This window comes from Chanodichthys erythropterus, chromosome 3 (assembly GCF_024489055.1).
Source record: "Chanodichthys erythropterus isolate Z2021 chromosome 3, ASM2448905v1, whole genome shotgun sequence".
In the NCBI taxonomy this organism is placed as follows: Eukaryota; Metazoa; Chordata; class Actinopteri; order Cypriniformes; family Xenocyprididae; genus Chanodichthys; species Chanodichthys erythropterus.
This window is the reverse complement of record NC_090223.1, coordinates 71,902,051-71,925,289: the sequence shown is the minus strand read 5'-3', so window position 1 is coordinate 71,925,289 and position 23,239 is coordinate 71,902,051. Positions and strand designations below refer to the sequence as shown.

Genomic DNA, 23,239 nt, shown 5'->3' with positions numbered 1-23,239 from the left:
TATCTGTATTTCAGTTTTGCCTCGTCGAAAAGAACGTTTCGGATATCCGCAACTACGTTCTTCCTATCCATAATTGTCATTTCAGATATCCACAAAGACATTCTTCCTAGGACAAATGACATCACTTTTGCCATTCATTTGTATGGGGTTTATCATTACAGATATCTACAATTCAGTTGCAGATATCCACTATGTGAATTACGGATATCTGTAACTGGATTGTAGATATCTGTAATTCCAGTTTGAGATATCTGCAATTTGATTCTGACTAGTCACAACTCCAGTTCAAGATATCTTTAATTCAACTCAATTCAAGATATCTACATGTTCCTTTTCAGATATCTCAAATTAAGTTTTGACTAGGCGAAATGACGTTGTAGATATCTGTAACCGGAATTACGACTAGTCAAAATGGCATTGTAGATATCTCAAACTGGAGTTAGGGATAGTCATAATTTAATTGTAGATATCTATTATCAAGTTATGGATATCTTGAAATGAATTTTGATTAGAGATATCTGAAATTTGAGATATCTGTAACTTTCATTCCGCCTAGTCAAAATGTAATTGCAGATATCTCGAATTAGAGTTTTGACTAGGCGAAATGACGTTGCAGATATCTTTATGCAAATTAGGCCGGCACTTTTAGGCGGGAGCTGAGCGTGTTGTTGTTCTAATCATTCAAATCGCACCTGTTAACTCGCAATTAGCACTGATTGGCACCATGCCATAATCACTAGTCATAATGACGTTTGAGATATCTTTAACCTTCATTCTGCCTAGGCAAAACTGAATTACGGATATCTGCAATTGTCATTTAAGATGTGTGACGAGTTGAATGTCGTTTTCAATGACGTCATTGCAGATATCCGTAATTCAGTTTTGCCTAGTCGAAACCGCATTACAGATATCTCTTTCTGTCGTTTCGACTAGTCACAATTACGTTACAGATATCTCGAATGACAATTCCGACTATCCAAAATGTAATTCCGACTAGTCAGAAAGACGTCGGTGATATCTACAACGTTAATTCCGGATAGTCGAACTTAACTTTTAAATGTTAAAAAGGCTTTCCATATGTACGAGAATGGCAGTGCAACACCATAGACTGTAAAAAAATATGGACGTAGCGTCCGTGACGTCACCCATAGAGTTCTGAACAGCAGTTTTTACGCCTAAATGAGGCCGCGGCCATCTTAGCTGCGCGTCACAGCACGTCACTCCCGGATAACTGAAAATGGGCAAAGAGGCGGGGAGGTGGTTTGAGTTGATGTGACGGTTGCTGAAACCACGCCTGCCTAGCTCGACGTGACTATGTTAGCAGCAAAGGAGCTAACGTTATATATCTAAATAAGATACGATCAAAAATATTAATGAAGATAAGTTTTATCATCAGAACGTTCTAAAGGTTTACTGTCAATCTACGGTGTTTTTTAAGATATAGATGCTCCAACACCAGTAGTGTTGGTTGTGCAAATAACAACATGGAAAATCAAATGGGACTTCATACCTTTATAATGAAATAGAGATCGCGAGATGAATCCAATCCGTGGCACTTGGGTAAAATATGAATGTCCATTGCAAAACAAAAAAACATGTCACATTTCTTCTGAATGATCTGCTCTCTGTCGTCGTTCTTCAATAAAGGATGAGCAGCGATCGTATCTAACAAACAAATGAGCCTGTGTCCAAAGTATATTTTTTTCAAAATAGTGCAGCAGTTTTAGTTATAATATCCAAGCAGTGCTGTCGGATTTTGATATCCTCCCGCCATTGTCATTGCAGTATAAATCTCACAACCAAAACTTTCAGCCAATGCCACGATCCAACAACGTGTGTTCTGTGTCTCTTCCGCATGCATGCACATCTACACAGACACACATCAGTCTCGAATATTATGCAGCAAGCCATATTTTATAATTGTATAAAATAATCGAGCACAAATACGGCTGAGATGCCAAATTCAGCGGCAGCTGAGGTAACATGACGGCTCAGACAGCAGCGCAATCTACCTGTCACTCAAGTGACCACGCCCTTAATTATGCAGAACTTTAAGGCTTAATATAATTTAAACGGATAAGTTATAAAAAAATTCACCCCCCTCAGAGTTGTCATGAAGGGCAAAAATAGCAGTATAGACCAAAACCACAATTTGAACCAACTTGTAAACATGTTTTTTTCTGCTATAAACTTGGCCAATTTAACATGGGACTCTATGAGATTCTGCTCTCTTTTGGAGCCTGTCCCTAGCGGCCAGTCGATGAATCGCAGTTTAAGTTACTTCCGTATTGGCTTCACGAGAGAAAGGGGGAGGTTGCCGCTTGTGCAACACACAGTCAAGATCACGAAACCAAAGGCTTGTTCGAGATGCATCGGCGCTGCACAGACCGATCAGTGTATGACATCAAAGTACCGCGAGAGCGATTCAAAAGCATAAGGAGTAGTCTGGTCTCCAATCGCTCTCGCGGTACTTTGATGTCATTCGCCGATCGGTCTGTGCAGCGCCGATGTATCTCGAACAAGCCTCAAGATATGCATACTTTGCTGGTACCATGACGCCGATCAAACTCCGTCCATCCGTCGACTTGGGATTTGAACTGGAGTTCTTGGGCGCGCGCACTTGAAAGTGTGACATCAGCAGCGAACAGCCAATCGCATGCCCTGAAACAGAGAATCCGAATTCACTTCCCGCGAGACACTTTGCTATTCAATACTCTCATTTGAAGAACAGATTGAATATGAAGTACAGAAATGGATCTAGACAGCAAGATAACTTTTATGATACAGCAAGATATTTAGTTTATATTGTTGAGTATAAATATGACCAAGACTCCATTTATTAAATCAAATGCAGTAAAACAGTAAAATGGCTAAATTTTATTACAAATTAAAATAGCTTTTCTTTTTGAACATATTTTAAAATGTAATTTATCCCTGTGATCAAAGCTGAATTTTAAGCATCATTATATGGTCTTCAGTGTCACATGATCCTTCAGAAATCATTCTGATGTTTCTAACATTTCTTATCAAATGATTATCAACACCACTGGAATACATACCATTCTTAAATATTTAAATAAAATTAATTTTTTTACAATTGTTTTTACTGTATTTGATCAGATAAACATAGCCTTTCTAAACATAAGAAACTCATTATCCTCCTTACTAGTCCAAACTTCAAAATTTTGTGTGTGTGTTATGTATGTGTCTGTGTAGACTTCAGATGCAAAAGCCTCCAAGTGCCATCTGAAATTTTCTTATAAAATGTGCATCTTTATCAGGCTCCTATGTTTAGGTTCAGTAATTTCACTTTAATGGCAATTGATAGGTCCTGTTCATTGCCATTTAAAACAGGAGCCTGATAAAAATGCTCACTTTATAAGAACATTTTAGATGACACTTAAAGGATGATGACTTCAGATGCAAAAGCCTCTAAGTTCAACTGATAATGCTTTATAATACATCAATTGTGTTGATGCAAATATCTTGGTAGGCCAGTAAACAAACAACAAAAAAGGGTTTGTTTGTGTTAAGGTCTTAATACTATGGCTTGCAATGAGCCGTCTTATTGGACACTGAGGAGAAAAGCCAAGGAGAAGGTGGATCAACAACTGCAGACAATAAATGCAACAACTTCAGGGACGGAGTTGAGTTGCATTCACAGTGACTCACGTAACATCTGTCCATGTCAAATCGATGATGAAGACACATTTATGGACTGTCTTTCTCAGATTGACGAGACTGAAGCCGTCAATATGGCAAGTGTTCTTGATGACAGTGAATCAGACCCCGAGTCAGAGTCTGAAACCGATCCAACTTCCCTAGAAGAAGATTTGGCAACCTGGGCTACTGAAAACAAAATCTCACACGTGGCATTAAATTCATTACTAAACATACTACGTCAACATAGTTTGAATCTGCCAAAAGACTCAAGAACGTTGCTAGGAACGGTGCGTGGGAACCCTCAAATACAACACAAAGCTGGTGGCCAGTATTACCATTTTGGAGTACTAAATTCAATCACAGAGGTGCTACATCAGAATGTCAAGATTCTGACCAACATTCACACATTGGAGCTTCAGGTCAACATCGATGGTCTGCCCCTCTACAAGAGTTCGTCAACACAGTTCTGGCCCATTCTTGGAACACTGCAAAATATCCAACAAGAAGAACCAGTGACAATAGCTTTATTTTGTGGCACAGGTAAACCTACCTCACTGACCGAGTATCTCGAAGACTTCATCACGGAAGTAAATGAATTGGGTAATGGATTTGAGTTTGAAGGAGTGAGGTTAGCTTTACAACTTTCTTCGATGGTTTGCGACGCACCTGCTCGTGCATTCCTAAAAAACATCAAAGGTCACACAGGCTATCATGGATGTGAAAAATGCACACAGGATGGAGTGTACCTGGAAAACAGGATGACATTTCCAAGAAGCGACATGCCTCTAAGAACCAATGAGAGCTTCAGAAACAAGACCGATTCTGATCACCATCATGGCATGTCACCCCTTGAACAAACTTCCCTGGATATGGTCTCTGGCATCCCCCTCGATTACATGCACCTCGTGTGCCTCGGAATCATGAGAAGACCTCCACTTGTGGTTGAAGATGGGTCCTCTCACTTGTAGGCTGTCGGGATTTCAAATAAACACATTAACAGAAAGGTTAGTGAGTGCTCAGAGAAGCGTGCCCATGGAGTTCGCAAGGAAACCAAGGGCACTGAGGGAAATTGACAGGTGGAAGGCAACAGAGTTCAGGCAGTTTTTACTGTATACCAGACCTGTTATGTTGAAAGATCTCCTTACCACAGAGGTGTACAAAAACTTCTTGCTGCTTTTTGTGGGAATCTTCATCCTGTGCAACAACAGTCTGATGGAAGATTACTGTGATTATGCCAACTAGACATACTGGTTCTCTTCGTCAATCACTTCGGTCAACTGTATGGGCCACAATTCCTGTCCTATAATGCACACTGCCTTGTACATCTTGCAGATGAAGCAAAAAAGCATGGCGTGCTAGACAACTTCAGTGCTTTCAAGTATGAGAATCACCTGAACAAACTCTAAAGGCTTCTGAGGAAACCAACATGCCCTCTGAGTCAAATAATAAAAAGATTCTCAGAGATGCAAAGAAGCTGCAAAAAACCTCACAAAACCAGGCCGCATCTGCTCAAAAAACAGCATGCAACTGGTCCTCTACCTGCATCCTTTCATGAAGCGACACAGTATAAAGAGTTAAGGACAAGCCCTTACGCTCTTAAACTGGACTGGGCAAACAGTCACGTTTACATCGGCGGTAAAGTTGCAAAATATAATTTCATTCAGGGATGAAATTTATGTAGCTTACAGCACCTTCAACCATCAGGAATCTTTTTTTGACTATCCCCTACCATCCTCTACACTCGGCATTTATTTAGTTGACGATCTCTCAACCACCGTCGAGTTCTGCAAATTTGAGGAAATAGAGAACAAAATTTTTCTTGTCCCACATCAACATCATTTTGTTGCAATTCCACTTTTACATACAGATTAATTCTTTATCAGCACTTTTTGTTCCATAGTTTATGCATTTGAATTACATAGTTGAATTTATCCAAGTTAATACACAATATGGGTTTCAGGCTGGCAGTTCTCTTATATATATATATAAAAAAAAAAAATGTACCTAATAGTGGAGTTTGAGGGAGAAGGGACGACTGGACCAGTTGCCAAGTCCTGGTATGCTGACGGATACTCCCGGTGGCCACCATATAAAGACATTGACAGGCTGTTAAAGAGTGTTAAAATCATGGAGACACCACAGCCAGAGAAGGGGTGGACCCGGCATAAAACAAGAATCCTGCACGAGTCAGGTAAGAGTAAATTATACTGTAAATTAAACATGATCTTACCCAGCATACCTGCATTTCATTTTTCAGAATCTTTGTACATTTATCTATACTGTAAAATGTGGTCTCACATAAAGCTTTAATAAACAAAACTGAAACCTTACCTGTATTTCATTTTTCAGCATCTTTTCAAAATGTAGCCAACAACTGGAAGAAGGCCAGCTATACATCCGACATAAATTCAGAACCCGAAATTGCTGGAAAAAGGATTCCAAAGTAAGTCCTCACAAAAGACAAAGAAATGTTTTAACACATGTAAATGCCATATACTTTCATTTCAACCAACTTTACCATAGTTCAACTGAATATTTAAATAATTGAATAGCAGCTTCAGTATGATTGTTACAGGTTTTAAAGTGTTTCTGCCATCAAGTACTCACCCTCAAGTCGTTTCAAACCTGCAAGACTTTCATTCATCTTCTGAACACAAATTATGTTGACGTCTACGCTCAGACATCAACGCAACTACCCCCTCAAGGACCAGAAAGGTAGTAAAGACATTGTTAAAAATATAACATCACAAGTCCATGTGACTATAGTGGTTCAACCACAATTTTATGAAGCGATGAGAACCCTTTTTCTGAGCAAGAAACAACAACAACAACAACAAAAATTGTTGAAAATAATTCAACAATTTCCTCTACCATGTCAGATTCCATCACGCATGCACAAGAGCACCACGATGTACAGGTATGTGCGTGGTGCTGAAGCAGGAGCCGGCGTTTTGACACAGAACCCGCTGCATTTGTGCTGCGTTTACCAAAAAGAGGTGGTAGTGGCATTGCTGTCTACGGGGGGTCAGAAAGTTACTGGATGTCATCAAAAATATTTTCATTTGTGTTCTGAAGATGAACAAAGGTCTTACAGTAAATTATGAAAATGATTATTTTTGGGTGAACTATCCCTTTAAGGAGAAATAAAGCATAAAATGTTTTTAGTCCATTTATATGAGTATTTGCTACATCACACAAGGGGCAATTACTGTGTGCAGTTGTACTTTTTTCTTTGTGTTCCTAGAAAGAAACTGTGCTCCAACCACATCTACTCATCGGATGATGAGGCACCAGAACAACCACCTCTTAAAAAAAGAAAAACTGCAGACAAAGAAAGTGTTCCACCAGCACCAAAACCTCCATCAATTCCAAAACGCACAAAGAAAAAAGGTAATGGAAAATAAATGTAAAAACATGTAAAACATGGTAATAAAATGAATGCTATGAATAACAATACACATTACATTTAAACTCCAATTTTAATTTTTTTTCCCCCCTGGTGAAAGAAATGCATAAATGAAGAAAGCCAAACTATTAAATGTCATGGATGTATATTTGAGTAATCCATGATTTTTTGTGTGTGTGTGCGTCAAAATTAATTTTTTTTTTCAAAACGTTATTTTTACAGAGATCGGTAGTATATTAGTAAAATCTTATGTGTTGATGACAATTAAAAAAAAATTCATGATCCTGTTACAATGGTGTACGTGCTGAAGAGAAGATACTTAAATGGATTTCCACACACAGGGTATTTACTGAAGAACGCAGGAGAATACACACTTTACACACATTAACCATCTAACATAACATTAAGAACGGACAAGGAGTGAAGGGAGTGAGTCCAATATAAAGGCAGTGCAGATGAGAGAGTACAGGTGACGATGATCTGTGATGATGGGGAGATGACGAGGGAAGTGAGTGCAGGTGTGGAGAACAGGAGGATCATGGGATTTGGAGTTCTGGGGACAAGGGATCCGTGACAGATCCATGACATTCAATATTTTTGCTTTCATCACCATTTGTTTTTCTTTCTTCAACATTTTTTTTCAACATCAAAAAATTGATCTATGTAATTCTCAAATTTGGTTGATTTACACAGAACGGCCCAGTATGAAATAAGTAAGATTAAAAGTGCATAACAGCCAGAATACAAAAACAAAATTTCCCTTTTATCAGGTCCTGTTGTGCAACCTCAGGTTTTGCAGAGCAGAGCTGTAAACTCTTTAAGCAACTGTAAGTCTGAAGATCTCTTATCTTAAATCATTTTAATTGTTCTATCCAAATCTACAATTATTATTTAAAGCTACAACTATGTCAGCGGTTCTTAATCCTGTTCGTCACATTTTGTATATCTCTTATCACTTCAGACATTTGTGCTATTCGACCGTGGATTTCACAGGATCCACCATGATTCCAGTTCGAAGGGAGCATATATTTTCCATTCAAAGGACATTAAAGTGCATAAGACATCCCTTTAAATTGTATTTATTCATAGAGTTATATTACGTCACACTTCTCTAGTTTCATCAGGCAGTGGCGTTGCGCAAATCCGTGAATGAATGTTCCTAATTGAACTAAACCTTAACAGATTTCCTGTGCAGGAAAAGAATTAAGAACCGCTGAATTAAATAACTGTTGAAACATACAGCTGCAGAACCGTAGCTATCAAAATGAACATCACTAATGACCCCCCGACTGTCAACAGCATTTGTTAATCAGCAACAAAGTGATATGGAAGACCAACAGCAGACCTGGTGTGAGAGTCTCCCCAGCTTTCAAGGTAAATTATTAGTTGTATCTGGCTGGTGGGAATGCTCAAATGAAGTCAAACATGTGATCCAATTAATGGGTTATTTTAACTTTTGTGAATTGTGTCATTCCTAACCCATAAACTATTTTTTATTTTTCTGTGAGAGCGTGCACACACTTATTTCAGACAACGCGCAAATACAGAGTTCTCTATCAAGTCTTGCGTAGCAGTAATATTGGAGTGGAGGCTATCAATACATAGAGAAACTTCATATGCATTACTTTTACAATTATGTTTATCATCTTTAAAGTGTGTAAGTTATGGGGAAATGCCCTATTGATGGAGGAACAGTAACCTCACAATTACATGTGCAACTTACACAATCCACCTTTTGCAGCTCCAGTGCGTGTTTCTCAGCCAGACCATCACGGAGCCGGTTGGAGTATTGATCCACCTAACACACAAGGTACAAGAGCACAATCAGGGATGAGGAAATCAGAAACACATTCACAGCATTTAAACAATCTAAAACTAAATAACATATTTTGCGTTCAAACCATAGAGCACACCTTTTCTGTCTTGAGACCCTCAGGGGACCACCTTGGAAGAACGCAGAGTAAGATAAATGCACATAAATTCACTTAAGTAAATTTTACACCCAAATAGAATCAAGTTAATGAAAAAAAAAAAGAAAAAAAAAACACAGTTCAAATTGCAATTGCAATGTACTGTTAATTTGCAAATGTAATAAATGCAACTTACCCACTCCAATTTTCTCAGCGACTGTGGGCATCTCTCAGGCAGACCATCACGGAGCCGGCTGGAGTGTTCATCCACCTAACACACAAGGTACAAGAGCATTAATTACAATAAGGAGGAGGAAACAAGAGAAGCTATTTAGAGCACTTTACAGAATTTTAAACAGCATAATATTAGATCTTTTCAATCCATAGAGCACACCTTTTCTGTCCTGAGACCCTCAGGGGACCACCGAGGAAGAACACAGAGTAAGTTACATTTGATCACTATTACAGAGTTGTAATAAAGCAATAAGCCCCAAGAAGCTGTGGTTTTCAGTGAATTTATAACAGCTAAGGAGATGCACACCAGTAATGTTTTTTTTCTAGTGTACATTTATAAAAGCTACTTAAATATCCTAATTGAACTAGGATATAAGTTATGAGATATATAACTAAGGCCTAATCCTGGCTTAGCCTAAGCCCTGTCTGTGAAACCGGGCCTATATCACGGATCATATCGAATCATATCACCGATACATATCATCGCGTTTTATATCGCGATATAACGATGTATCGTTACACCCCTATTTTTAACTGTTAATGCGTTTGTTGTGTTAATTTTAATTTTCTTCACACACACAGCAAGATTTGCCGTCTAAACACTTTTTTCCAGCCCGTTTTGATTGAGAACATATAAACTGTCCTGAATATCAGCAGTTTCTAAACAATCAGCTGATAACAGAAATAATTGCTTGTATTGGCTGATACATCGGTGTATCTCTAGTTGTAATTCATGTAATTCTTTGGTTTTATTCTTTCCTAAAATTTCAATTAGCAACACATTTTTCTGTGCGTTTACTTGTGTTGATAAGCAAATCTTACCTTCTCCACCTTTCTCAGCGACTGTGGGCATCCCTCAGCCAGACCATCACGGAGCCGGCTATGGTGTTGATCCACCTAACACACAAGGTACAAGAGCATTAATTACAATAGAATAGGGAGGAAGAAACCAAAAACATTTCAACTTCAACAAAATCTAAAACTGTTTATTACATTATCTTTTCAAATCCACAGAGCACACCTTTTCTGTCCTGAGACCCTCAGGTGATTGTGACCACCAAGGAAGAACACAGAGTAAGAAAAAAAATAATGAAAATAAATAAAACAAAAGAAGAAACAACAGCACACTCAAGTTCACTTGTGCATTCACATCATTTTGTGCAGATATATAATACAACCAGAAAGTATTCTCAGTTACAGCCTTATTCCAAAAAGGATTAAATACATTTTTTCCCCTCAAAAATTCTACAAACAAGTGACAACATGAAAGAAGTTTGTTTGAAATCTTTGCAAATTTATTTAAAAAACAAACAAACAAAAAAACATGTGCTTAAGTATAGAGGGTATGCACCAACGTCACTTTCCCGCCGGAACGCGCTCCCTCAGCTGGACTGAGTGGCAAAAGGACCTTCTGCGTGACTGGATTTAACAGAGGAAACTCCGAAAACACAAGTAAAACTAACGATTACACTAAAGGTTGGGCTTGAAAGTGTTCCTTACAACTTGTCAAATAAACCTAATCCATGGATATTGACATGCAGCCAGAAGTCGTGTTTCAGGACATTTATATGTGCCTGATTTATTTTTAATACCGTATATATTCAAAACTGTAATGCAGAATATTTAAGACAATATTGGCTGAATAGACGGCAATACTGAGCTAAACTGCAAACTGTTTGCTCTCTCTCTCTTCACCGTTCCCACATCTCAGACCTCAAATACATAAAATATTCCCCTTTAAAAGACATTAGTTTTTAAAGTAAGCGTAAAGGAAACAATGTACAGTACTTATTGAAACCACCAAGTACCCTTGTAAGACCCCACCCCCTCACCTCCATAAAAACACTTTCTCATTGGATCTATGCAAATCCCATAATTGACCTATTTTAATCTCAAAAAGGTGAGTTGTCACTGAAAGGTGAGGAGTTTGCATCCATGTTTGATGGGTGAACTTGCGCTTCAATTAGTCTCGTCACGTCAAAAGTGATAATACTTTTCAGTTTTATGGACGTCGCCATCTTTAATGTTATGTTGGTCACTGTTGTTATGGTTACTAGTAAGAGAATATGGGCTTGACTCTCGTTGGACGTTCATACAGACGCTACTGTGTTCCAGACGCTACTGTAAGTTGCTGTGTGAACGAGACTTTAAGACTGACACCTGTAAGTAAATGCGATTGTCAATCCCAAAAACTGACAGTGAGAACGTGGCCTTAGTCAGGGAGGTGACCAAGAACCCAGTGGTCACTCTGACAGAGCTCCAGCATTTCTCTGGTGGAGCTTGAGAGGTCCTGCAAAGATGAATGAAACTGCCCAAAAATAGGTGTGCCAAGCTTACCACATCATACTCAAAAAGACTTGAGGCTGTAATTGGTGCCAAAGGTGCTATAACAAAGTAGTGAGCAAAGGCTGTGTATACTTATGTACATGAGATTTGTTTTAATTTTTTTATTTTTAATATATTTGAAAAGATTTCAAACAAACTTCTTTCACATTGTCATGGTGGGGTATTGTGTTAATCACTTTTGGAATAAGGCTGTAACACAAAATGTGGAAAAAGTTAAGCGCTGTGAATACTTTCTGGATGTACTGTAAGTCGTAATTAGGGATGTCAATTTACACAAATACCCAAGACTGATCATTTACATGAACTGATCGATTAATCATTAGCCTTAATACTGTGATATGCGTTTACTGCAGTGGCATATAGCCAACAGCATGACAGGGAGTGCACATGCCGCTTTTTAATCTAAATAAAGGGCTAATAAGATTGTAAAATGAGTTGATGTGATTGATCATTTATTAAATCACTTATTTTAATAATCAAATATAACTACTAATACAACGCGTCACGAACGCTGCCTCAGATGCTTGATTGTCAGAATGTGAGCTGAAAACAGTAACAAAACTCAATGAATTCACAATGATTTATTAAAGGGTTAGTTCACCCAAAAATGAAGTTTCTGTCATCAAGTACTCACCCTCATGTCAGCCGAAACCCATAAGACCTTCGTTCATCTTCAGAACACAAATTAAGATATTGTTGATGAAATCCATTGGTTCCTGAACCACACATAGGCAGCAACATCATTGCACCTTTTGATGTCTGTAGTCAAGGTAGTCAAGACATAGTTAAAATAGTCAACCTGACTACAGTGGTTCAACCTTAATGTTATGAAGCGATACGAATACTTTTTGAGCGCAAAACGAAAATAAAAACAGTACTGGCTGAAGCTGTACACGTGAGCACAACGATGGATGCGTGTGATGCTGACACAGGATTCAGCCAATACTGAGCTGGTGTTCGGACATAAACATGGAAGACTGCACTACATCAACTCCATATGACAACAGTTCAAATTGTTAAATAAAGTCACTATTTTTGTTTTGGTTTTGCGCACAAAAAGTATTCTTGTCCCTTCATAACATTAAAGGGTTAGTTCACCAAAAATGAAAATTTTGTCATGAATTACTCCCACTTATGTCGTTCCACACCCGTAAGACCTTCATTAATCTTCAGAACAGAAATTAAGATATTTTAGTTGAAATCCGATGGCTCCGTGAGGCCTCCATAGGGAGTAATGTCACTTCCTCTGTCAAGATCCATAAAGGCACTAAAACACATCTAAATCAGTTCATGTGCATACAGTGGTTTAATATTAATATTATAAAACGACGAGAATATTTTTGGTGCGCCAAAAAATAAATAAATAACTTATATAGTGATGGTCGATTTCAAAACACTGCTTCATGAATCATCGGAGCGTTATGAATCTGTGTGTCGAATCTGCAGTTCGGAGCGCCAAAGTCACGTGATTTCAGCAGTTTGGCGGGTTTGAACCGCGATCCGAATCATGATTCGATACAAAAGATTCATAACGCTCCAAAGCTTCCTGAAGCAGTGTTTTGAAATCGGCCATCACTAAATAAGTCTTTTTTTTTTTTTTTTTGCCGCACCAAAAATATTCTCGTCATTTTATAATATTAATATTGAACCACTGTACTCACATGAACTGATTTAAATATGTTTTTAGTACCTTTATGGATCTTGAGAGAGGAAGTGACATTACTCCCTATGGAGGCCTCACGGAGACATCGGATTTCAACTAAAATATCTTAATTTGTGTTCTGAAGATGAATGAAGGTCTTACGGGTGTGGAACGACATGAGGGTGAGTAATTAATGACAGAATTTCCACTTTTGGGTGAACTAATCCTTTAAGGTTGAAGCACTGTAGTCGTATTGACTACAGAATAGGGATGTCTCACGATTTTCGAATAATCGATTTGTTCATTTAATTATAGAATATTGAACAGGTTGTGCGATTTTCATCTTTAAAAAATCCTCAATGGTGATACGTTCATGTAAACAGAGGGTGGCGCGTGCTGCCAATAACGCACCTACAAGCTGTCAATCACGTTGTCTTACACACAAACTGTAGACTAGCGTGGCACGTAACAGAGACGTTAAAATCAATGTTCACACAAGTGCTGTGATTCAGGCTGTTCACAACGCCTGTTCTGTTATAACACGTTTAGTCATTAGTTAATCATTCTATGGCTTAGGTTAAGACAGCCTATTCCCCAATGAATTGTCTCTTTCCCTCCCTCTGTGTGTAGTGTATTATAGTAGGCCTACATGCATGTGTGTATGCAGGGGAGGGGTGCGATTTTCGAATAATATTTGAATAATTCCCAGTGATCTTCAAATATTATTTTTGTTTGAAATGCCCATCCCTACTACAGAAACCCCCAGATTTCATCAAAAAAATTTTAATTTGTGTTGCGAAGATGAACAAAGGACTTACAGGTGTAAATTTTATTTTTGGGTGAAGTAACCCTTTAAAGAGGAAAAGATGATCACGTTCTCTCTCACACTTTGCGCCTGTACAGAGATCTGTCATGCCATATCAAGGAGCGTAAAAATGGACGTTTTTGTTTGAATTTTGAGAATGGACAGGGGTACGTTCAGTACACCATGAGTATCACAGTACGTACCGTACCCTAGACCAGACCAAAGCTGCAGGGGGGGCCAGGAATAAATCACACTCAAATATGGACTACAACACATCCCCAGTGTGAAAACTACATTAGAGTCCTTAATGTACTCATAAAAACCCTGATTTACTGACTGGAGATTGTTGGTAATGCCAGTGTAATAATGAATAAATGAACCATACTGTTATAATAAGAAGTGAACCAAAATCTGTGTTATGCTTTTCTGTTAAAATATTAGTGTTTGTTAACTTGTGTTGGTAACAAGCAAATCTTACCTGCTCCACCTTTCTCAGCGACACTGGGCATCTCTCAGGCAGGCCATCACGGAGCCGGCTATGGTGTTGATCCACCCAACACACAAGGTACAAGAGCATTAATTAGGCCTGAGGAAATCAAACACATTCACAACATTTAAACAATCTAATGCTTATAATTACATCTGTTCAATCCATAGAGCACACCTTTTCTGTCCTGAGACCCTCAGGTGACCACCAAGGAAGAGAACAGAGTATGTTACCTACAAAGTATTTTTGTACATATATTGTTTTATGCTATCATGAAAACTTAAAGTAAGCTGAGGCTGATAGTTTTTACTTTCCAACTCCACCATTTTCAGCTCCAGTGTGTCTCTTAAAGGGTTCGTTCACCCCAAAATGAGATTTGTCATTTATTACTCACCCTCATGTTGTTCCACACCAGTAAGACCTTCGTTCAGAACACAAATTAAGATATTTTTGATAAAATTTGAGAGATGTCAGTTCCTCCATTGATGGTCTTTGCATCTGACACTTTAACTCTTCAAAACGATCATAAAGGGCCCATTTACATCTGGTCACTTCATGCGTTTTTACAGATTGGACGATTTAATTTACTCTTGGCCACATAAATGTGTCACCGCAAAACGGATATAAATCCGATCTTCAATTCCCATGCTATATGCATATTTAATGTATTATACGTCAATGAAAGAAAAATATATGAGCTGCATTTTATTGATCATCAGCAAGCTAATTTCAGAATCAAAGGCCGCAATAGGAGAGAGAGCGGCATCAGCACTGGTAAGATCAATGATCAATGTTTACATGTGAGTAAAAACCTAAATTGAATCTGTTCATCAAATAAAGCAATCAAGTCTTCAGACTGATAACTAATCCATATGAATTTTTCTGATCTCTTTATAAACTTTCTGAAGAGTCAAAGTGTTCATAGCAAAGGCAGTATGAAGGAACTGACAGCCCTCAGATTTCATCAAAAATATCTTAATTTGTGTTCTGAAGATGAACAAAGGTCTTACGGGTTTGGACGTCATGAGGGTGAGTAATTGAGGACATGATTTTCATTTTTGGGTGAACTAAACCTTTCACCAATCCAGGTAAAAGAGTGAAACAAACAAACAAACAAAAAATGTATTAAGAGTGGGGGTCATTTCATGAAAATGTCACATTATTTAGAGTGAAATGTAACCCAGATATGTTCTTGGTAACATCCACCAAGTCAGAGGCACACGTGACAATGAAAACATTGTCACAAAACATTGAAAACCTCACAGTAAATTTTTACTTATAGGTACTTCTGGTGTGAGACAGGAAAATCCAGTCTTGCGTCTGGTTCCAAATCAATGTACATGTAAGTTATTTGTTATTTATCAACTTAAAAAAAAAAATAAAAAAATGGTAAAATGCATTATTTTATTAATTAAAACTACATGCCAAATTAAATGTTCTTCTGTACTGCAGCTGTAGAAAGGGCCATTCTAGAAACACTAGAGAAAATGGACATGAAGATCAACCACCTGACTTCACTGGTCCAGTCTCTAGTGGGAAACAGGCGCTTTTTACCCCCAGTGGCAGTGCAAAATGATGAGGAAGATGGCATCTTTCCTCTTGCATCCACTGAGGATCTAGACCGGCTGGAGCAAAGTCTGTCAGACAGAGGTTTTATGCAGAGAATGGTAAGAAATGGAATTGTCAACCTACAACTACTAAAGAAATGTAGTGTGTGTGTTTATATGCTACTTGCCAAAAGTTTGAAATCAAGATTGAAAACATTAAAGGGTTAGTTCACTCAAAAATTAAAATTCTGTCATTTACTCACCCTCATGCCGTTCCACACCTGTAAGACCTTCATTAATCTTCAGAACACAAATTAAGATATTTTTGTTGAAATCCGATAGCTCCGTGAGGCCTTCATAGCAATGACATTTCCTCTCTCAAGATCCATTAATGTACTAAAAACACATTTAAATCAGTTCATGTGAGTACAGTGGTTCAATATTAATATTATAAAGCGACAAGAATATTTTTGGAGCGCCAAAAAAAAAAAAAAAAAAAGACTTATATAGTGATGGCCGATTTCAAACACTGCTTCAGGAAGCATCGGAGCGTTATGAATCTGTGTGACGAATCATGATTCGGATCGTGCGTCAAACTACCAAACTGCTAAAATCATGTGATTTTGGCGCTCCGAACTGCTGATTTAATACTCTGATTCATTTGTGCTCTGAATCTTCCTGAAGCAGTGTTTTGAAATCGTCCATCACTAAATAAGTCGTTATTTTGTTTTTTTTGGCGCACCAAAAATATTCTCGTGGCTTTATAATATTAATATTGAAGCACTGTACTCACATGAACTGATTTAAATATGTTTTTAGTACATTAATGGATCTTGAGAGAGGAAATGTCATTGCTGGCTATACAGGCCTCACAGAGTCATCGGATTTCAACAAAAATATCTTAATTTGTGTTCTGAAGATTAATGAAGGACTTACAGGTGTGGAACGGCATGACGGAGAGTAATACATGACAGGATTTTCATTTCTGGGTAAACTAACCCTTTAACAGTTAAAGGAACACTCCACTTTTTTTTGAAAATAGGCTCATTTCCAACTCTCCTAGAGTTAAACAGTTGAGTTTTACCGTTTTCGAATCCATTTCATGATATTACGCAGCGCCTGTGACCTGTGGATTTGAAAACGGTAAGTTTAGGGGAGTTGGAAAATGAGCCTTTTTTCAAAAAAAGTGTTCCTTTAAATATTATTACTATTTTAAATAATTTTTCTATTTGAATATTTTGTAAATTTCATTTATTCTGATCAAAGCTTGATTTTCAACATCATTACTCCAGTCTTCAGTGTCACATGACATTCTCATAAGCCGTTTTTATGCTTGGATATTAGCAGTTACTATTGGTGATCAATTATTGATTATGGTTCTTATTATCTACATTAAATAGTTTTTTCCACTTCATGTTTGAGGAAACAGCGATTCTTTTTTATGATTCTTTGATGAACAAAGTTCAAATGAACAGCATTTATTTGAAATGTAAATCTTCTGAAATGTTATAAATGTGTTTGTCATTTTTGATTTTGCTTATTAAAATTGTTACTCACCATAAACCAGGGGTCTCCAAACTCAGTCCTGGAGGGCCACTGTCCTGCAAAGTTTAGCTCTAGCTTGCCTCAACACACCTGCCTCAAAGTTTCCTTCCAGCCTAATTAGAGCTTGATGGGCTGGTTCTGGTGTTTAATTGGGGTTTGAGATAAACTCTGCAGGACAGTGGCCCTCCAGGACCAAGTTTGCCCATTCCTGCCCTAAACTTTTGAAAGGTAGTTTATCACAGTTTCCACAAAACTATGAAGCAGCACAACTTTCAACATTAATAATAATCAGAAATGTTTCTTGAGCAGAAAATCAGCATATTAGACTGATTTCTGAAGTATCATGTGCTGCTGAAAATTCAGCTTTGCAAAGCAAGAATTGCTTTTCAAAATAGTAAACAGTTCATATGAATATTACAAAAATGTTTGCTGTTGGATTAAATTTTGTATCAAATCAATGCAATCGGTGAACATGAACAGACTTTCAAAAACATTACATAAGATTAATTAATTCCAAACATTTGACGGGTACTAGTGTTTAGTACAGTACAGAAGAGGTCCATTTCTTTGCTAAAACGTATTTAAATGTACCTGTTGAAGGTGAACAGATTATCCATCAGCGGCGGGCCAAATATGAAGAAGACCATCTGGAGAATCTGCTCCAAGGTCTTCAGCACCAACGTCGCCCGCCAACTGAACTGGTGTGGGAGAGGTGACAAGCGGGGGATAAGGAGGACAAACGTCGGGTCACTGTTAACCGGTACGTTACGTTGTATGCATTAGATCCAATAGGCGGGAAGTTACAGCGTTAAGTTAAATAAGTACTTGGCAAACATGTTCATGAGTCAAACATAATCAAACATGTGGTAATACCAACAGTAAAGTGCCATTTTAAAAAATAGTTAACAAATATAATGGCTTTGTTTAACGAACCTTGGGTTAACCGATCAGTTTAAGTGTCGTTGCCCAACCACAAAAACGGGCACAACTCGCTCGTTAGGTGATTATCATGATCAACTCAATCAACATATCGTCATTTCAAGGTTATTATATAACCGATCACAGACACCACACGATTAGTATTAAAATATATTTGTTTTATACTTACCTTAAGCACATTTTCCCTCACAACTCGTCAGGACACGTGTCTTCTCCACGCAGCATCACATAGACTCGCGCACATAGCTCGCGCAGGAAGAGAACTCGCTGATAGGCTCTCTCTTTGGCAGATTTATTCGTTTTAAAAAATAAAGTGTTTTTGTTTGTTTGTTTTTTACATGCAGCTTCAGCCATGAGGAATCCCGTCCTGCCGTCACCAACAGAAGCAGAGGCGGAAAAATATATAAAAGATTTCCTCCGCTTGGCTCCAAGGAGGGAGTAATTGTTTATTTAATTTTATTCTTAATTTATTTAATTGTTTATTGTTTTGTTTGAATATGCCGTTATGTTAATATAGTTTTTAGAATTAATTAAAAGTTGTAATCAATATAATACTTTTTTTTGCCTAATAAATATTTTTAAAACCATCAACAAATGCGTGTTTTATTGTGGTTATTTAATCATGTGAGGATGTGGCTGGATTTTATGGGGGTTAATTTTATTAATGGGAGGAATCATATCTTAAAACGATGTCTGGGCTACATAAATCAGATGTCTTGCAGACGTATAAACATCTGATAAACGTCTGTAAAAGAGCGGATTGCCGACGTTCTAAATTATTAACGTCATATAGACATCGCCTAGACGTCGTTCTAACAGCTGGCAGGGACGTCTCGGCGACGTATTGCAGATGAGCAAACGCTCTAAAATATACGTCTTCCAGACGAAAATGACGACGTCGCACAGATGTCTGCACGACGTACGTGTGCTATCTGGGGAAAGGTTGAAGCTGTAATGACAGCAACTTTTTGCCTCATAACTGAAAAACTTTGTTAATGTCGTAATTTTACTCGTGATATTGTAATAATGTCGATTAAAAAATACATTGAACGTTTTTGTGTGGGGAGGAGAAGGTCATTTGTATGCCGCACAGAGGAGAACCGTTTATGAATTAGCTTGTTAATTACTTTGTATGCATTAGAAAATCATTTTTACTTAAAAAAAAAAAAAAAAGTAGCATAAAAAACAAAAGGATTATAAAGTAATATCTTACTTGCATCGCATCTGCATTCAGTTTTCAGAGTGCGTCACACACTGACTGAAATTCCCCTTAGAAAGTCCTGCGTCACTGACTGAGCACATGGTGAGAACCATAATGTCTATGGTGAGAACGCTGTCTGTACACGATCCGTTCCACCTGCACGATCCGGTGTTATGAAATATTCGGTGTCTGAGATTTTCGGTGACACTGGGCGGAGCATACATGAATATTCACGAGTTTCCTGTTTTGAGTTAAAGCGCCACTGAAAATGTTACTGCACGCTCTTCGGCTTACATTAAAGGTAATTAGCCTATGTTTCAACGTTAAACGAAGTCAAGCTTATATTCTAACTGTTATTGATGCACAATATTTTATATATAAGCTATATTGTGTTATGTTGTGTCATGTGCTAGCTATGTTTGATATGAACACTGATTCGCCAGAGGTGTCGTTTAGGTGTCGTTAGGATTCGCTAAACGAGCCAATAGCGTTTTAAGTAGCATATTTTTGTTGTTTCTGTATAACCTTGAGTCTTTTAAGCATATAGCTAGTTTTGAAAGGTTGCCAAAATGTATGGTAGCATAATAATAATAATTGTGAACTGTGGTGAAGGCAGCAGTAAACTTTCCTAGTTTGCAGAAGCACTAATCTGGGTAGACTTGAATTTCTAGTGTTATATGCAGAGTATGTTTCAAAAATTGCACACATGCATGAAAACATGTTAATGTACTTTAAATATAGTTTATTACCCAAATCCATGATGAATTATGCATGTGATAACTAATATAATATCTATAGATAATATCCTTGATTCATTCCCAAATATAACTTTTGCCAATAAATATCCCTGTACACCAGACAAAGCAGACACTTTTATTTTTCACTTTGTTTTGAATATGACAGTGTATTAAAAATTTTAATAATACAGGTTTGTAGTAATGTCATTTTATTATATATTTCAGATTGAATGTGTCAGTAGCAAAGGCTGGTATCACTGAGATTGCATGAGCAGACCAAACTTTCATTTGTCTGAGATCACAAGACCCTGTGTAAAGTGTGTTAATGTGTGTTTAAATACGTGTTTTTGCTAATTAAATATGTCGTATTATATGTCGTGACTTCTCCTCATTTGTGAATAAAATTTCAACAAAGAATCATTTGCTCTTTTTTTTTTAATTCAAAATGAAACTACTCTCATTATTTACTTTCATCTTTGATATTACAGATATGCAAATTACATGTTCTATTATTTTAGCAGCTAATTTAACATAAATAAAATTTTAATTGTTATGGAAAGCTTGTAGAATATAACTAATACATTTCATTGTGAATATACTGCAGGTTTGATCATTTAGTTCCATATAGTTTCATATCAACACTGTGTTAAACTGAATACTGATTCACAGTGCTACATGTTTTTTCCACATTTAAAATGTTTTGTCAATGAAAGCATCATTTTGTGGGAAAAAGTTTGAGAATGTTTCCTAATAATATGAAAAAAAATAACACTTCATTTTAGGATTTAACAAAGTCTCTTAAAACTTACTTACCAACTGAGCAAGCAATTAAGAAATGACAGAACAATCACAGTGGTGAGTGTATGTCTGATTATCCACATAACAATTGCTAATATTCTTCATACTTTTGCCAATTGTCTTCTCCATATAAATATTTGTAAATAAAACCCACATTAGTAACTTTTAGTTTTGTAGCTGATCAATTTAACCACTTGTAATTCAATTTTAACATTTTAATTGTTGTGGAAAGCTTGTAGAATTAAACTAAAACCTTATGAATGTGCTGCAGGGAAGCTAATATCACTGTCTCATCATGTTTCTATTCATATAGAGAGCATTGTGTGTTTTGCAGAAAAAGATAAAGAAGGTTTACATTAATTCATACATGTCAAAAACATAAACAAAACAAACCTAACCCTCATTGTGTTTTAAAAATAATGTCTGGTTAAAGTTATGCAGCCTATCAACTGAGAAAGCAACAGGGAATGACTAAATAATTACAACTGAAACTTTTATTATGCAACCACAGATACATACAAGTTATCTTCTCAAACGAACTAAATTAAAATCAAAACAGTTACAAACAAACTCGATGGCTGTTGGCTCATTTCCTAACGATACGCCAACGAGTGGCTGTAATCACTACTAAATTATATCTCACGTCACGACACAATGTAACCTACAAACTATTGAGCATACATAAAGAGTTATTAATAAAAAGAATCTTAACTTCATTCGATGCGGAAACACAATCACGTTACCGAAAACAGTTCTGTGATCCAAGGACAAGTAAAAATTTTCAGTGGCACTAAAATTTTCAAGGACAATTAAACATTTTCAGTGACACTAAAATTTTCAGTGGCGCTTTAACTCAAAACAGGAATCTCGTGAATATTCATGTAAGCTCCGCCCAGTGTCACCGGAAATCTCAGACACCGAATATTTCATAACACCGTTCCACCTGCACGATTCGTTCTATGCATGCGTAGTAGACTCTTTAGAAAACGCACATGCGCAAATGATAATTCCACGCATGCGCACTTCAGTTAGTGTGATTAAAGTGTTTACATGGCCGCATACTGCGATTAAAAACGGCGTACGCCACCTGTTTTAATACGATTATAGTTGATGCGATTATGAGCTTAATCACATTATTAAGTATTGTGTTTACATGAGGTAAAGTATTATCGAAATATTGCTAAAATCCCATTATAATCGCATTATGAGGGTGCATGTAAACGTGGTCAATGTTTCACCCTTTGTTACATTGCAGATGTCTGCAATGTCTCCTAAAGACATTTGTTAATTTTTATTCTTCTTAATCTACACTCAGTACCCCATAGTGACAGCAAAATACCAGAATTGTAGAAGTTTTTGCAAATTAATAAAAAATAAACTGAAATATCCAGAATTTCAGAAATTGGAACCTGCTCACACCTGTTTATTGGTTGTATGTGATATTCTAAGTTTGTGAGATACTGAATTTTGGAGTTTCTTTAGATATAAGCCATAGTAATCAAAATTAACACACATAATAGAAATATTTCTATATTTCTAGAAATATTAATATATATCTAATGAATCTATATAATGTATGAGTTTCACGTTTTACATTTGAATTATTGAAATTGACAAACTTCCACAATATATAATTTTGTGAGACCTAGCTGTATTTACTTTGTGCATGTTATGGTTTATATGAGTTAGCAGATGCTTTTGTCCAAGGTGGCTTACAAATAAAAACAATACAAGGGTTCGCAATTAATAGCCTAATGAAAATACAATAATATACAAACCATAACTCATAATAATTATTTAATTTATGCTGAAAAGATGTCTTTAGGCCCCTTTTGAAAGACCCAAAACATCTTATGTTATAGGGTAGTCTTAATTTATGGTATTTTACTTTATCATAGGAGGAACAGGTAGAAGTGGAGGAGCTGCCCCTCACATTGAAACATATGTACCGGGCAGAATACATCGTGAGGAACAGTGTT

General features: G+C 37.0%; 1 protein-coding gene and 1 long non-coding RNA gene across 2 annotated transcripts in view; one reads left to right on the top strand and one right to left on the bottom strand.

Moving 5' to 3' along the window:
* LOC137006699 (zinc finger protein 271-like) overlaps positions 1-23,239 on the bottom strand; it is a gene marked incomplete at its 3' end in the record, with an annotated part of 69,918 nt that overhangs the window by 22,542 nt on the left and 24,137 nt on the right. The gene's annotated exons all lie outside the window — the stretch shown is intronic.
* LOC137007931 (uncharacterized) lies at positions 14,546-16,037 on the top strand. Its single transcript, XR_010892725.1, has 3 exons — positions 14,546-14,717; positions 15,776-15,835; positions 15,946-16,037. It is a non-coding gene; the product is annotated as an uncharacterized lncRNA (long non-coding RNA).